The following is a 15,069-nucleotide window of genomic DNA, read 5'->3' as shown; positions in this document are numbered from 1 at the left end:
TTTGCCCAATTTAACCAGAAAAAAGTTAAAGAGTAGTTAAAGGTAATAAAAAGTTAGTTCCTATACATATGAACACTTTTGTTCTAGAACATTATCTTTAAATTTTTCGTCCCTTACAATTGAAACAGGCCGAAAATTTGTTAGTCCTTTTTGGATAGCAACCGTTTAAAAATGAAGATCAACTGCAGTTTAGCTATTTTGACTAGATTATGTTACTAATTACATTTATTAACAATTTAATTATAACTTAATTTATTTATTGGGTTACTAATTACGTTTATTATCTTCTTCTTCCTCGGATTCCCTTATTGCTAAAAACAAAAACATAAAGCAATCCAATCAATTCAAATCAATAACTCTGATAATTCTGACATAATTTATCACCGTTTCCGCATTCCTAAATGTTAGTTTTGGTATACTGAAAAGCATGTTTCAAGCACAAATAGAAACTTGCTTGTATATGAAAAACCCGAATCAGTATTATTCGACCAGTTTCGCACGAATAGAATCACTATTATATTACATTGTGTTTGCTTGTGCATTTATAAGATGTTTTACAAACATTTAAATGTATAAGAAGCAAACAAACCCTAAGTCTTTTGCTTAGTAGACTGGTTGTGGGCGTCATCCACTTAAGGTAACTACAATCGGTTCTATGCAATGCTTTGCAAAAGAGAAATAAGAATTTCACAACCTAGATAGGATTTGACTACCAATCGCGAAAGGTTGCAATGTCAGTCCGCATATTTCTAACCTTACTGAAATAAGATAACATTGGTGTGGTATAGCACTAAACAGATCTAACAGTGAGATAAGTCTTTCTTGCTATTTACTGAAAATGAGGTCGGTCTCGGTGATTGTTGTTCTTAATCATTATTGACATAATATTGAACACGTGACATTGGTTATGCACTACTTTGACTTATCAAATGGTGCGGGTTTTTCGCAACCCAAGAATGCTGATATCTTGGGTAGTGGTGATCAATATCTAGAGGTGCTAGTATTATTATTGCAATGAATCGTGCGCTGGGTGAGTCTAGTTTGATAATGTCCTCAAGAGGATCTCGAAACAAGGTTTTATTAATCGAAAAACTGGCTAGTTGGAATTTAATTATTCCATGAATAATATAAATAATCGTTTCTTGTTGACTCCACTCTTGGAATAAATAAAATACTCCCTCGTCTGGCATTAGGAGTCCCGGTTAACCATTTCATCGTCCGGCATTAGAGTCCCGGTTAGAGATTTCCATAAAAAGTGAAAAAAAATATTATAAAATAAAACACTAAAAAGCACAACTAAAAACACATCCAAAGAATAAAGCAAATAATAATGCAAATGGGTCCCACATACCATTCTCACACACTCCAATTATTACACACTCAAACCTTTCTTAAAACTCGCACCCAACTCAACCCGGACTCCTAATGCCGGACGGAGGGAGTATTAATTAATTGAGTCAGTAACAGACTTAAAATAATTAATCGACATTTATATCTTAAGCGCGGGAAATGACATATTAAAGAGGAAACCCGGATTACTTGTAATTTTGGACTTGGATAGGTAAATCAATATTATTTTAGTGGCTGATAATAATATTCCAATTCAAGCTTATATTAAATTATGGTTCAATTTAATTAGATAAAAGTTAATTGGGTGTGGCCTATATCCAAACCTCCACAGATCTCTCACTGGGTTCAATATGTAACTTAATATAAATAGGAGAATAAAGGAGAGACAGAATCATTATTTTTTCTCTACATTTTTCGTCACCTCTCTCTCTGGGAATGAGTCCAATTTTTTCCTACTTTATGTGGGAGTTCTGTCTTCTTTATTCGAGTCCTAGTATTTTGATAAGGTTAGCCCACCCTTATATCGAAATACAGTTTGGGAACCAGTTAGAAGATTTGTGGTCTAGTATTGAAGATCACCAAGTGGAGAAGGCGCAAGCAATCGACGATTCTTTGGATAATCAATTCGGTATTTCTAAACCGTAGATTTCATGTTTTAGGATTTATACTCTATGATCATGAATTATTTGCGTCATAGCATGTAATTTTGTGTAAACATGTGAATAGATCCTATGTCTGGTTTATTGTTTTTGTACAAGTCTTATGCTGTTCAAGGGGATTCAAGCCTAGTACTAATCCTTCATTCTCGGCCGCTTCGGCAAGAGCTGCCGCCTCCGCTGGTGCTACCAGCTTTCCCCTCAGGTCAAGCACTGTGCCTTCATCCCGACGAGGAAGACACCATCATTCGCGCCTGTTACGCCCGCATTTTCTAAGGATAGAAAACACAGTTGATCGCGACTAGGGGAGGATTGATAAGTCGTATTCTAGGCCTTGGTTACTGGTCAGTATGATGTGCATAATTGGATTATATCTGCAAAATAATTGCTTAAGTGTGCAGGATGAGTGTTCTAGCCAGTAGGCAAAGCTTCGGATACTTTAGGTGAAAAGGGCGTCAGAACGATTACATACTGACAAGGATGCATGCAAAAAAATATGGCTCGAGATGGAGAAGAAGGATAGCTGGGGCTGGTCAACCGCAATTAAGGACAGAGAAGTCATTTCGCAATGAGGTTTTACCCTAAAATCAAGGGCAAGCCTCCCTATAAAAGGAAGCCACTTGGAGATAAAAAGGATAATCATCATCCACTCTTAGGTAGAAATCTCTCGGGAGTTCAGTTCTTCAGTCCAGTCTAGAGTCTCATTCCTCGCCATAGCCATGATCACCTGAGTTCCAGAAACCTCTGGAGTTCCAGACGTTCTCTTTCCAGTCAGCACGATGGTAGTTAGCAGTTCCATCGCCCGGAGTGGCAAAAACAATCTTTATTTGCTTTCTAGTTAATCTTTTTGTTTCTCTACATTGGATCTTTCGCATTTCCAGTATTTTGCTTATTTTGAAGTCTTGGTTGTGATCCAAACGTTTTCTAAATGCTATGAAGTTGTTTCGTTTCGGTTGTATCGTTGTTCTTTCTTCTTTCTGCCTAGTTAGCGTAGATCTAGCACTTTCGGTTGTCTCTAGTGTTAAATCGCATATTTCAGTTTAGTAGTTATTTCTCTAAGTTAGCTGGTTGTTTACTGTTTGATCGCGTTTGAAGATGGTTACATGCGATGCTCAGTTTACGTGATTCTTACCACCTTGCATGTTGGCCGGTAGGCGAAGTTTCATTTTCAGTGTTTGAGTTAGAGTTGGAATTTTGGTAGTAGATCTGTGTTCTGAAGCTGTTAATCTGTGTTTTCTTGGCGTTGAATCTGGTTGGTGAACTGATTATTTTCATGTTGAAGAAGATGACATCTCCATCAAGTTTTGAGACCACTTTGCTTTTTAGTTGCTTTTTACTTTTGTCCTTCACTTTTTAGCTTGTACCCTATAGATCTGTCAGCCCAGTCACCATAACTACCACTTATTCTCTGACCTTCAGTTTAGTTTTTATAGAAACCCAGTACTTTTCACAAATTTTTTTCTGTTACACCCCATAAACCAATTTCCACGTACGCAACCACATGTCGACCATCCTTCACCCGTCCTAGTCAGTAGAGTACCATCTTAATTTCTCGTCTAGGTAGAAACTCAACCCAAGTGTGGTAGCTAACCAAACCTTCCAGAATATCACCACAATCACTCCAAATCGTCACCATCTCTGTGGGATTCGACCCCTACCTTTACTATACTACCCAGTAGAAGAGGGTTGAGGAATTATTGATACCAGGTTCAGGATTAGCTGGGGCTTGTTTTATCCTAATCAGTAGGATACACCTGGGCTTGAACGACACCTGACGCAAACCTGCTCTTTCAAATGGCGCCGTTGTCGGGGATGGGGATGAATGGCGTTATTAACTCTTATTGTGAGTGATACTTTGGCGTATATACTGTGCATAATTTTTCTCTTTTCCTTTCGTTTTAGTTTATGAGCAGCAGCTCGGCTCCTGACCATCGGGGACCGAAGATACTCCAGCGAGGGACTATACTCGTGACCACTCATTCTGGCCTGTCAACAACTTTATCTGACTTAGGTTCGAATAGTGACGAGGAGCAATACACCATAGAAGGACCAATACCGGAAGACATACCAAGGATAGAGGGAAACCGAGAAGGATGGCCGCTCAAGGAAAAGAAGATCCTGAGATCGGGACGCTGAACGCACATACCGAGGGAGAACCACCTCTAGCCATAGTTGTGACCCCAGGGCAAACTGCCTGTGATGTGAAGCCTCATGTGATCGCAATTCTGCCTACATACTGCGGGAAGAGTTACGAAGGGCCGTATGAGTTCCTTCATGAGTTTTGTAAAATTTGTAGGGCACAGAGAAGGCCAGCAGGAGAGACTGAGGATGATTATAGACTGAAGGCCTTGCCGTTCGTACTGAAAGGGGAGGCTAACACCTGGTTCATGCGCTGCCCCCGACTCCATTGAGAGTTTGGCTGATTTCAAGTCAGTATTCCTAGGCAAGTTTTTCCCGTCATCCAAGACAAGCGCGCTATAAAAAGTGAAATAACTAGTGTGAAGCAAGGGTACGATGAACCTTTGAGCGATTATTGGGCGAGGTATATGGGCCTTTTAGATGCATGTCCCAATCATCGCATGGCGGACATTGAGATACATCATACCTTCTATGAGGGGATGAACATAACAACCAAGGACCTGGCCAATTCGTCGTCGGGAGGAAGCTTCACGCAGCTACGGGTCAGCGAAGCGAAGAGGGTCCTAAGGAAACTACTGAGTGCGAAGAAGGAGTATGACCATTCAAGGGATGGATACAACCGAGAAAGGGTTGCAAGTGCCTCGTCTACTGACCAGGAGCAGAAGCTTGAACAGAAGATGGATGAGCTGAAGAAGTCACTCCTGAGCGCAATTGAGAAGAATACATTGCCGACTTCCCCAGTTGGGAACTACAAGGGTGCAGAACAGGGAAACCAAGAAACGAGCTATGATCAGCCAAACGACTCGGTCAGTATGGAGCAGGCTAATGCTGCCGGGTATTTTAACTCAAATGGGAATTGGATCCAGGGGAGACAATAGGACGCACCATGGAGGGATCACCCAAATTTTCGATGGGGAGATGGGAACCAAAATCAAAACCAAGGTCAAGGTCAGAACCAATATAACCCCCACTCAACCAAACCCCAACCGTGGCCAGCAAACCCGGACCACCAGTTCAACTGGTCAGGAAGGACCCAACCAATCCCAAAACCAAAACCCACAACACCAAAACCCAAACCCTGGTCTACATACCACCCCACCAGAGAAACTTCCAAAATTACCAAATCAGCCGAATCAAGCACCCCATATCACCAAGACCAGTATAACCCTCCTGCCCAGTATAACCAATACCAACCTAACCAGAACCAGCAAAACTTCCAAAATTTCCTAGCCCAACCAAAGTTCCAGTATAACCAGCACCAAGGCCCCAAATCAGTCACAATATTCCAACAGGACCCGAGACGATCAATGGAGGACATGATGGGAGAATTGCTCGCGTCGCAGCAAGGTATCAAGGGCGAGTTGCAATCCCAACAACGAAGTAGTAGTGGCATGGGGATGCAAAATGCCCAGAAGGAACATAAAGCGAACATGGATATGATGAATAGGCAGGTTGGCCCAGCTGGCCAGTTCGGTGGGTGATTTGAAAGGAAATGCAGGGAAACTCCCGTCTACAGTCCAAATACCCGAAAAGGCGAATGTGAGTAAGGTTACATTGAGGTCAGGAACTACTTATGATGGACCTCAACCGAAACAACTAAGTGGAGAGCCGAGTGGAACGAAGATAGGGGGCGACACCATCTCAGTGGAAGAGCTTAATAGATCCATACCTCGGATGCAGGACCCATTTATCTTGGGGTAGACGCCATGTGGAGGAGGTGAACCCGAGAACGTACTGGTCAGGAAGGAACCCCATCAAGAGTGTAGGATCCAGAACGGAGGCTCAGTTCCAGAATTTTGCCCAAGGAAGATTCCAAGGAGGAGGTTGCTGAGGGACCGGTAGAGGAGAGAAAGGGGGATGAACGATTCCCTTTCCGCTTTGTTACAAAAAGAAGAAGGAGAACCCGGTGGATTACTTGTCGATTTTTGGGAAATTGGATGTCACCATACCATTCCTCCAAGCCGTGAAGCTACCCCCTCTTGGGAAATTCATTAAGGAGTTCATAGCCGGGAAAGCCCAGGAGGATGGGAAGATCATGGTGGAAGGGATAGCGTCGGCGATTTTGTGCAGGAGAAAAACTACCACCCAAGAGAGCCGACCCAGTTATGTTCACTCTACCCATAACTGTAGGAGATGTAAAAGTCGAGCATGCAATGTGTGACCTGGGGGCATCTATAAATGTTATGCCATTGTCAATCTATAACCGATTGAAGGGAGTTAGATTGTCGAGTACTAGGGTGTTGATCCAACTGGCTAATAGGTCATGCATAAGTCCTGAGGGTGTTTTAGAGAATGTGTTGGTTAGAGTGCATGATTTTACCTACCCTACTGACTTTTATGTGATTAAAATGAGTGAGTCCGAGGCTAGGGAATCTAGTGGCATATGTTAGGGAGACCATTTTTTAGAACGGCCAAGACAATAGTAGACATGGCTGAGGGGACAATTTGCATTGATTTCCATGGGGAGAAATTTACTTTTGATATCAATGAGGCCATGAGAAGCCTATTGATTCTGAAAACTTATGCTATGTTGATGTGATTGACCCCTTAGTCCAAGATTTCTTGAGACCCTGAACTATTGCAGGAGAAACTTCAAGCTTTAGATGTGTATGAGCAGGCTGACGTAGAAGTTGCTGCATGGTGTGATCTGATCAGTAGCCAAGGGTTGACTGATGAAGAAAATAGAAGGAGCGATCAAGGAATTTGCCAGAAATCAGAGTTCATTGGAGCCGCAGGGGCTCAGCTACCAGCTAGTATAGAGGAATTTCCAGGGGGAGAATAGAAAAAGAAGGAGAAGCTGAAAGAAACCCTCTACCCGAAGACCACCTTCCACCCCAAGTCGAGCTGAAGAAACTGCCATCGAATCTGAAGTATGCTTTCCACGGAGAGAGGAAACTCATATCCAGTGATCATCAGCAGCAGTCTTACAAAGGAACAAGAGGCGAGACTACTGACTATGCTGAGTAAGAACAAGAAAGCGATTGGATGGAGTCTTACAGATTTGGTGGGGATAAGCCCCGACGTCTGCATGCACCATATTAGGCTGGAGGAAGGAGCAAAAGCGCATCGAGATGCTCAAAGGAAGGTAAACCCCTAACATGCGAGAATAAATATTGAAGGAAATAATCTTGAAATTGTTGTCGCTAGGGATTATCTATTCAGTGCCGGACTAGTGAGTGGGTCAGCCCGATCCACATGGTTCCAAAGAAGTCGGGAATCCAAGTCGTTCAAAATGAGAGGAATGATCTGATCTCAACGAGGCTAGTCACGGCGTTGGCGAATGTGCATCGATTACCGAAAGCTGAACAATGCAACGAGGAAGGACCATTTCCCTTTGCCTTTCATCGACCAAATGTTGGAGAGACTAGCTGGTAAGAAGTACTTTTTTCTTTTTAGATGGTTACAGCGGATATTTCCAAATTTACGTGGATCCTGAGGACCAGGACAAGACTACATTCACTTGCCCATTCGGAACCTATGCATACAGACGCATGCCTTTCGGCCTATGCAACGCTCCAGGTACGTTTCAAAGATGTATGATGAGCATATTCTTCGATCTAATTGAGGACTGTATAGAGATATTATGGATGACTTTACGGTCTACGGAGATTCTTTCGACTCATTGCCTTCATCACTTAGATATAGTTCTCGAAGGTGTCAAGCAAAGAGTTTGGTTTTGAACTTTGAGAAGTGTCATTTTATGGTCACCGAGGGGATTGTTCTAGGACACGTGGTCTTAGAGAGAGGAATCCAGGTGGATCAAGCAAGGTGGACTTTATATCCAAATGTCGTTTCCTACTGATCAGAAGGGGATAAGGGGCTTTCTGGGGCACGCCAGATTTTATCGAAGATTTATCAAGGATTTCTCCAAGATCACCCAACCCCTTGCCCGACTTCTTTAGAATGAAGTGGAGTTCGTTTTGATGAGCAATGCAAGGCTGCTTTCAACCTTCTCAAGGAAAAGCTGATATCCGCACCTATCATACGGGCTCCTGACTGGGGACTATCCTTTCGAAGTAATGTGTGACGCCAGCGACTATGCAGTGGGAGCCGTACTGGGTCAGAAGATCGATGGGAAGAGGTACGTAATTTTTTATGCATCTAAGACTCTGAATCAAACCCAGCGGAATTACGATACCACTGAAAAGGAGATGCTGGCAGTGGTGTATTCTTTCCAGAAGTTCCGGCCATACTTGTTGGGATCCAAGGTCATCGTATATACTGACCATACAGCGATAAGTATCTGATTGCCAAGAAAGAATCCAAACACCGTTTGATCCGATGGGTACTCTTGTTACAAGAATTGATTGGGAAATGGAAGATAAGAAAGGAGTCGAGAACAAGGTGGCGGACCATTTGAGTAGAATAGTGCAAGATGGAAACAGCGAAGAGGTGCACGACAAGTTTCCAGATGAGCATTTATGTGAGGTTGATTTTTGAGGTCAGGAAAATTGTCTGGGAAGAAGTGATGAAGCTTACTGGCCAGTATGATACAACAAGAGGGAAAGAAAAGGTAGGGCAAGAACCATGGTATGCAGACCTAGCCAACTGTAACACCCCGAAAAAATAAAGGAGAAAAAAAATCAAATAAATCTAATTAATCTTTTCCTAGTTGACTTGGTCAAATATATTTCTCTAAACCATATCACCAAACGATTTCCCCATATCTATACTCCCCTACATCTCTCCAACCACCAAATCCATCAATATCTATCAGTTTTCACCTATATATATATCCCATCAATTCCACACATCAAACCATTCTCTCAAAATTACAAGGAACAAAACGTGAGGGTGAGAGAGAGACAGAAGTTCCAGCAGCCAGGGAGGGTGATTTTTGTCAATGCCATCTGCTTGATCAATTTTCATTCTACACCAAAGGTATACCATTCTCTCATTCATCACCAATTGCATTCAACCATTGCATCTTTTAGTTTACACAAACGAATTTCCGAAATCTGCAACCAATCCAATTCAAAGAAACGAACTTTAATTTCACGAAATCAATTAAGAACTTAACTGCGGGGCGGTTCAGGCAGGCAGGCGTGGCGGCGGCAGGCTATCCCGGCGAAACATCAGCGCCTGCCCAGCGGCGACGACCGGATCTGCAGCAGCGGTGACCCCATTGGAGCCGACGGGATTTTTGTGGAGGGGTACGCAGAGTTTTAATTTGGAGAGTGTTCTGTTTTGGGGATTTCTTTTGTTCTCGTCGAGAGAGAAAGATGGAGGTTTGGGAGGCGAGAAAGTGAGGGAAAGGAGTATACGCATGTGTTGAAATTGGGACTATTTAATCCTCGTCCCTTTTGTTTTATTATGTTAATATTCTAGTGTTGATTATAGTTAGTGGGTGTGTACACGTGGAATGGAAGTAAATACATATATTTAATAGTATCAGTTTTAATAATATACTCTACAGTAATTATTTTCACTACTTATGTAAATAGTTGCTTTGAACTAAACTGTGAGAGAGAGATAGCCGACTGCTTTATGTTAAAATGGGTGTTCTTTTAATTTCCTTGGAATTTGAGTATTTAAATAGATATTGGGCCGAGTTTTTTTAAAATACGAGAATCTAGGAAACTTTCTAAGAGGAGATGAAGAATAATACGAACACACACGTAGGATGCATGCATTCTAATTAGATGTTTTCTTGAGTTTGATGAGTTTATCATTTTATTTCACAAGGGTTTTCTTTCGCAAGCGAGTAAGGCGAAGTGAGAGTTTTCAAGTTAAGAATATTAAGAGAACGAGGTGGGCTTTCTTTTTAAATAAGGGCAATGCCCTAAGTATATTTTTATGTGAAAATGATATGAATATTTGTCATGCCGTGTTTTGTTTTATTCTATGGAACCTATCTGATGTGGCTTTTACCATCAATGGATAATCGAATTCGGGTCTGTCTAGGGAGTGAGTCCCTATTCATGCTAGTGTACACCTATGGAGATCGTGAGCCGTCTTTTGGGTCGGCCGGTCTAGTGACTTGGAATGTGGCCACATTCCTTGTCATCAATGGATCAGATATGGGAGATAGCTATGGGAAAATGGTTGATCAACCGAATTTTACAATGGAAATGATTTTAGTGTCTTGGGTGATTTTTAAAGTTAAAACCCCAAGGTCACTCAATGGTGGCATGATAAATACTTTTTATAAAATATTTTCGGCATGAGTCCACTGAGTGCATCAAGTACTCAGCCCTGCATTTCTTTTTAAAAATTTGCAGGTTGAGCGTGACGGGTGCGGTGGGTGTTGAGCAAGACCATTGAAGAAATTTAAGTGTGTAGAATGTGTCATGTCTTCACACGTGGCATATTCCTTCTCTCAAATGCTTCCGCTAAGTAGTTGTTCCTCTTTTGAGTTCTTGTATCTTTGAAATAGTATTCATTCTTGAGTTGTTGATTGTTGAGATACTCTGATTTTTATTCGAGCTATTCCCATTTGTTTCGAGCTATGGTCGAGTTGCGTTGTTTTCCCCCTTTCTTCCCCGCTTCTTTAATCCTCCCCTAGTCGCGATAAACCGTGTTTTCTATCCTTAGAAAATGCGGGCGTGACACCAACTACCTAGTGATTGGAGAGCTTCCAGAAGTGTCGAGTATTACCAAGGCCCTGTTAGGGTTTAGTATACTGAAAAGCATGTTTCGAGCACATTCGCACGAATAGGAATTTTGCTTGTATACGGAAAAACTCTACAATCCACTTTTAACCCGATTCAGTATTATTCGAGCAGTTTGCACGAATAGAATCAGTATATTATTACATTGTGTTTACTTTTGCGTTTATAAGATATTTTATAAACATTTAAATGCATAAGAAGTAAATAAAGCCTAAGTCTTTTGCTTAGTAGACTGGTTGTGGGCGTCGTCCACTTTAAGGTAACTATAGTCGGTTCTATGCAATGCTTTGCAAAAGAAAAAGAAGAATTTCACAACCTAGATAGGTTTTGGCTACCTATCGTGAAAGGTTGCAATGTCAGTCCGATTATTTCTAAGCCTTATTGAAATAAGATGACGTTGGTGTGGTATAGCACTGAATGGATCTAACAGCAAGACGTGTCTTTATGCTATCTACTGAAAGACGAGGTCTTGATAAATATCTATTTCTTAATCAATGTACGTTAGTTTTGAGCATACGATATTGAGTATCTACTACTTTGACTTACCAAAGGTGCGGGTTTTTCGTCACCCAACGATCCAGGTATATTGGGTAGTAGTGATCATTATCTAGCGGTGCTAGGATTGCTATTATGATGAATCATGCGCGAGGTGAGTCTCGTTTGATAATGTCCTCAAGAGGAGCTTGAACAAGGTTTTATTATTCGGAAACTGGCCAGTTGGAGTTTTATTACTCTATGAATAATAAATAAGTGTTTCTTGCTAAGTCCACTCTTGGAATTAATAAGATGTTAATTAATTAAGTCCATAACAGACTTTAATTAATTAATGGACATTTCTATCTTAAGCGCGGGAAATAAATAATAAATAAAGTGGAAACTCGGATTACTTGTAATTTCGGATTTGGATGGGGAGTTCAATATTACGTCTGTAGTGGCTGCTCGTAATATTCCAATATAAGCTTGTATTAAATTGTGGGTTCAATTTAATTAGGAAAAAGCTAATTGGGTGAGCCCATATCCAAAACCTTCCATAGATCCCTGACTGGGCCCAATATGAACTATTATAAATAGGAGAATAAATGAGACAGAAATTGATGATGAATTTCATTATGAAATTTTCGTCCACCCTCATATTTTGAGTGAGGAACGATTTTCTTGAAGAATTTTCCTCCGTGAGTTCTTCAGCTCCTCCTCCGTGAGATAGTTCTGTCTTCTTTATTCGAGTCCTAGTGTTTCGATAAGATCAGCCCACCCTGATGTCGGAATACAGTTCGGGACACCAGTCAGAAGATCCGTGGTCTAGTATTGAAGATCATCGTGGAGAAGGCGCAAGCAATCGACGATTCTTTGGAGAATCAACGAGGTAAATTGGCTAACTCCGTAGTATGCATGTTTTAGGATTTATTTGTTCTAAAGCATGTATGTAATTCAAGTTATGAGCATGATACATGTGATAATTACGCGAATAGATTTTGTCTAAATAATCTGCTAAATAGATCCGTATTATGTGATCCGTTTGTTTGCACGCTTCCGCTACCAACCCCTTCAATTGGTATCAGAGCCAGTCTTTGGCTCAGATTATTTGGATTTAAATTTCGCGAAATTCATGTATGCATGCGTTAATTGATTGCGAAGCATGTTCTTGGTGTTTTGTTTAATTTTTATGCATGATGAACTCAAGAACTATCGAATCAAGGAACTTGAATTTTTCGATAGTACGAGACGTGCGATCCGTCGGCGTTCGCGCCGAGGCGGATCGCGCCACGCGCGATTGAAATAGGGATGTCGAGACAGTGGGAGCAGGGGAGCTACGATCACGGGACGACACGCAGACGAGTGAGGGCTCGTGCGCGCCGCCGGTCGAGACCGCACGCCCCAGACGAACCCGCGTCGAGATCGACACGGAGGCTGGCACGGTGCGGCGGTTCGACCGAGAACTGGCCGAGACACTGAGGCACCGAGAGCCCAAACCCTAGGCGGAAGGACCGAGATGAAGCTCCAAGCCACTGGTCGAGACGTGCGCGCCGACTGGCGCGACTTGTGCCGCATGAGTGGGAGCATCGTGGCTCGGGAGAGCCGAGACGACGACAAGCTGATGGCCGAGAGGAGCTGCGCCACCGCGCAAGCTCCTGGCCGAGAGCACGCGTCGCCCGACGAGCCAGATAGGCCGAGACGGGTAGCGAGGCGCTGACCGAGAGCCAGCGCCATCCGTCGAGATGCCTGGCTAGATACGTCGGCACCCGATGGTCGAGACGGCCGAGAGCATCTGCGCCTTGTGCGCGACGCTGGCCGAAGACGGAGGCGACGGGCTGGCCGAGGAACCGAGCCACCCTACGAGTCACCTGGCCGAGACGCTGGCGCGCCCCCTGCGCGTTGGTGCCGAGACGCTGGGTGCGTCGTGATCCGACGACGAACTCGTCGGACTTTCGTCGTTCATCGTTCATCGTTCGTGCGAACCTCGTACGATGAGATAACGATGGAGGATTATTTTAATGATGATTTAATTATTTTATTAAAAGATATTATTAAAATATTATTATTTAAGGGAAATAAAATCTTTTTGGAAGATTTGCCTAGATTTTAGGAATATTTATATTATTATCTATATCTATGGAAATAAATAATATTATTTTATTCCTAGATGATATGGATGAGAATAATTTAATAGTTTCCTAATATTCATCTAGATTCAAGATAAATATGGTGATAAGATTTGAATATATCTTTTGTGAATTATATATATTATATGAGATTTGATTTAATATCAAATGATGGATTAATTAGATTCTTTCCTTATTTATTGGATTTATATGGATTTTATTCCTGGATAAAATCCTAGTTATATTTGGAAAATAATAATCTAATCATTTATCTATATCCTATGGATTAAAATGGATTTATTCCTAGATATTTCCTAGATGGATTTAGATAATGATAATATTATTTTATTCTTATCCTGTGAATTTATATGAATTTACTCATAGATAATAATTCTAGTTGGATTTGGATAGTGATAATATAATATTTTATTCTTATAGATTTGTATGGATTTGTTCCTAGATAAATCTAAGATAGATATGAATAATTATAATATAATATTATCTAATTCTTTGGATTTATATGGATTAACTCCAAGAATAAATCCTAGATGGATTAGGATTAATATTTATATTAATTTATTTTATCCTATAGATTTGAATAGATTTAATTCTATTAAGACAAATCTTAGATGGATTAAAATAAACATTAATCCAAGTTATCCTTATCTTATGGATTATATCCTAGATAGATTGGGATAAAGATAATATATGAGAAAATCCTTATTTAATTGGATTCAGATAAACTTATTTATCTAAGAAATCCTAAGTAATGTTTGATATATTCTAGACATCTATTCTAAATAGAATTAAAGATTTGTATAAATCTAGGTTGATTGGATTTTATTCATCGTATGGATTATGATGGAATCGTTTCTATCTAGTAATATCCTAGAACGATTTAAATAAAGATAATCCTAGATCAACATTATCTTGAGTTGAAGGATTAGATTTTATCGAAATAAAATCTAGAATAATCCTAAGTGGATTTAGATAGTCAACACTATCTTGATAAATCCTAATTGAATCCCCCTAGAATAGATTAAATAATGTCGTTAATTATCCAGCGTGTTTAAATGCCATGCATTAAATGAAATTATCTGTTTATTAGGTATTTATCTATTTTAAGTGGATTATCTGTCTTATCTGCTTATGTGATAATTATGCAAAAACCATATAAAATATCTAAGCGATAATTACAACAAGTGCGTTGTATATGGTCTCCATCAATTGGTCTGCAATTTATGAAGCTTTTTTCTAATATTATCGCCACCTGCTCTGTGGGGACAATAATCCTAAGAAATAGCGAGTTCATGAGGGCGGACTTCTAAAAATAAATAGTATGACCTAGAATGTGGTTTCCAATATTATCGCCACCTGCTCTGTGGGGACAATAATCCTACGAAACTGCGAGATTTAGAAGTTCACACAGAATTTATGAGAGAGCTTGATCTTGTTAGCAGCACATGAGCATTGTTATGGGAGTGTGTTGTAGAAATGAGACTCTGTAATGCTAAATTCGGTGGTCTTGCTTAGGCAACATTAGGCGGCCATGCCACTCTGTGGTCTCTGGACTATTCGTCGGTGTTGTGACCAGTAAAATTGTAAGATTTTAATGCGTATTGACTTCCTCTGGAGGGTACAAAATTTTAATTTACAGTTGCAAGATACATAATTGTTTTGTGGTTATTTGCGATTATGTATTGAGCATAAGTA

This window comes from Salvia splendens, chromosome 20, assembly GCF_004379255.2.
Source record: "Salvia splendens isolate huo1 chromosome 20, SspV2, whole genome shotgun sequence".
NCBI classification, from domain to species: Eukaryota; Viridiplantae; Streptophyta; class Magnoliopsida; order Lamiales; family Lamiaceae; genus Salvia; species Salvia splendens.
Note: the sequence above shows the minus strand (reverse complement) of the source record.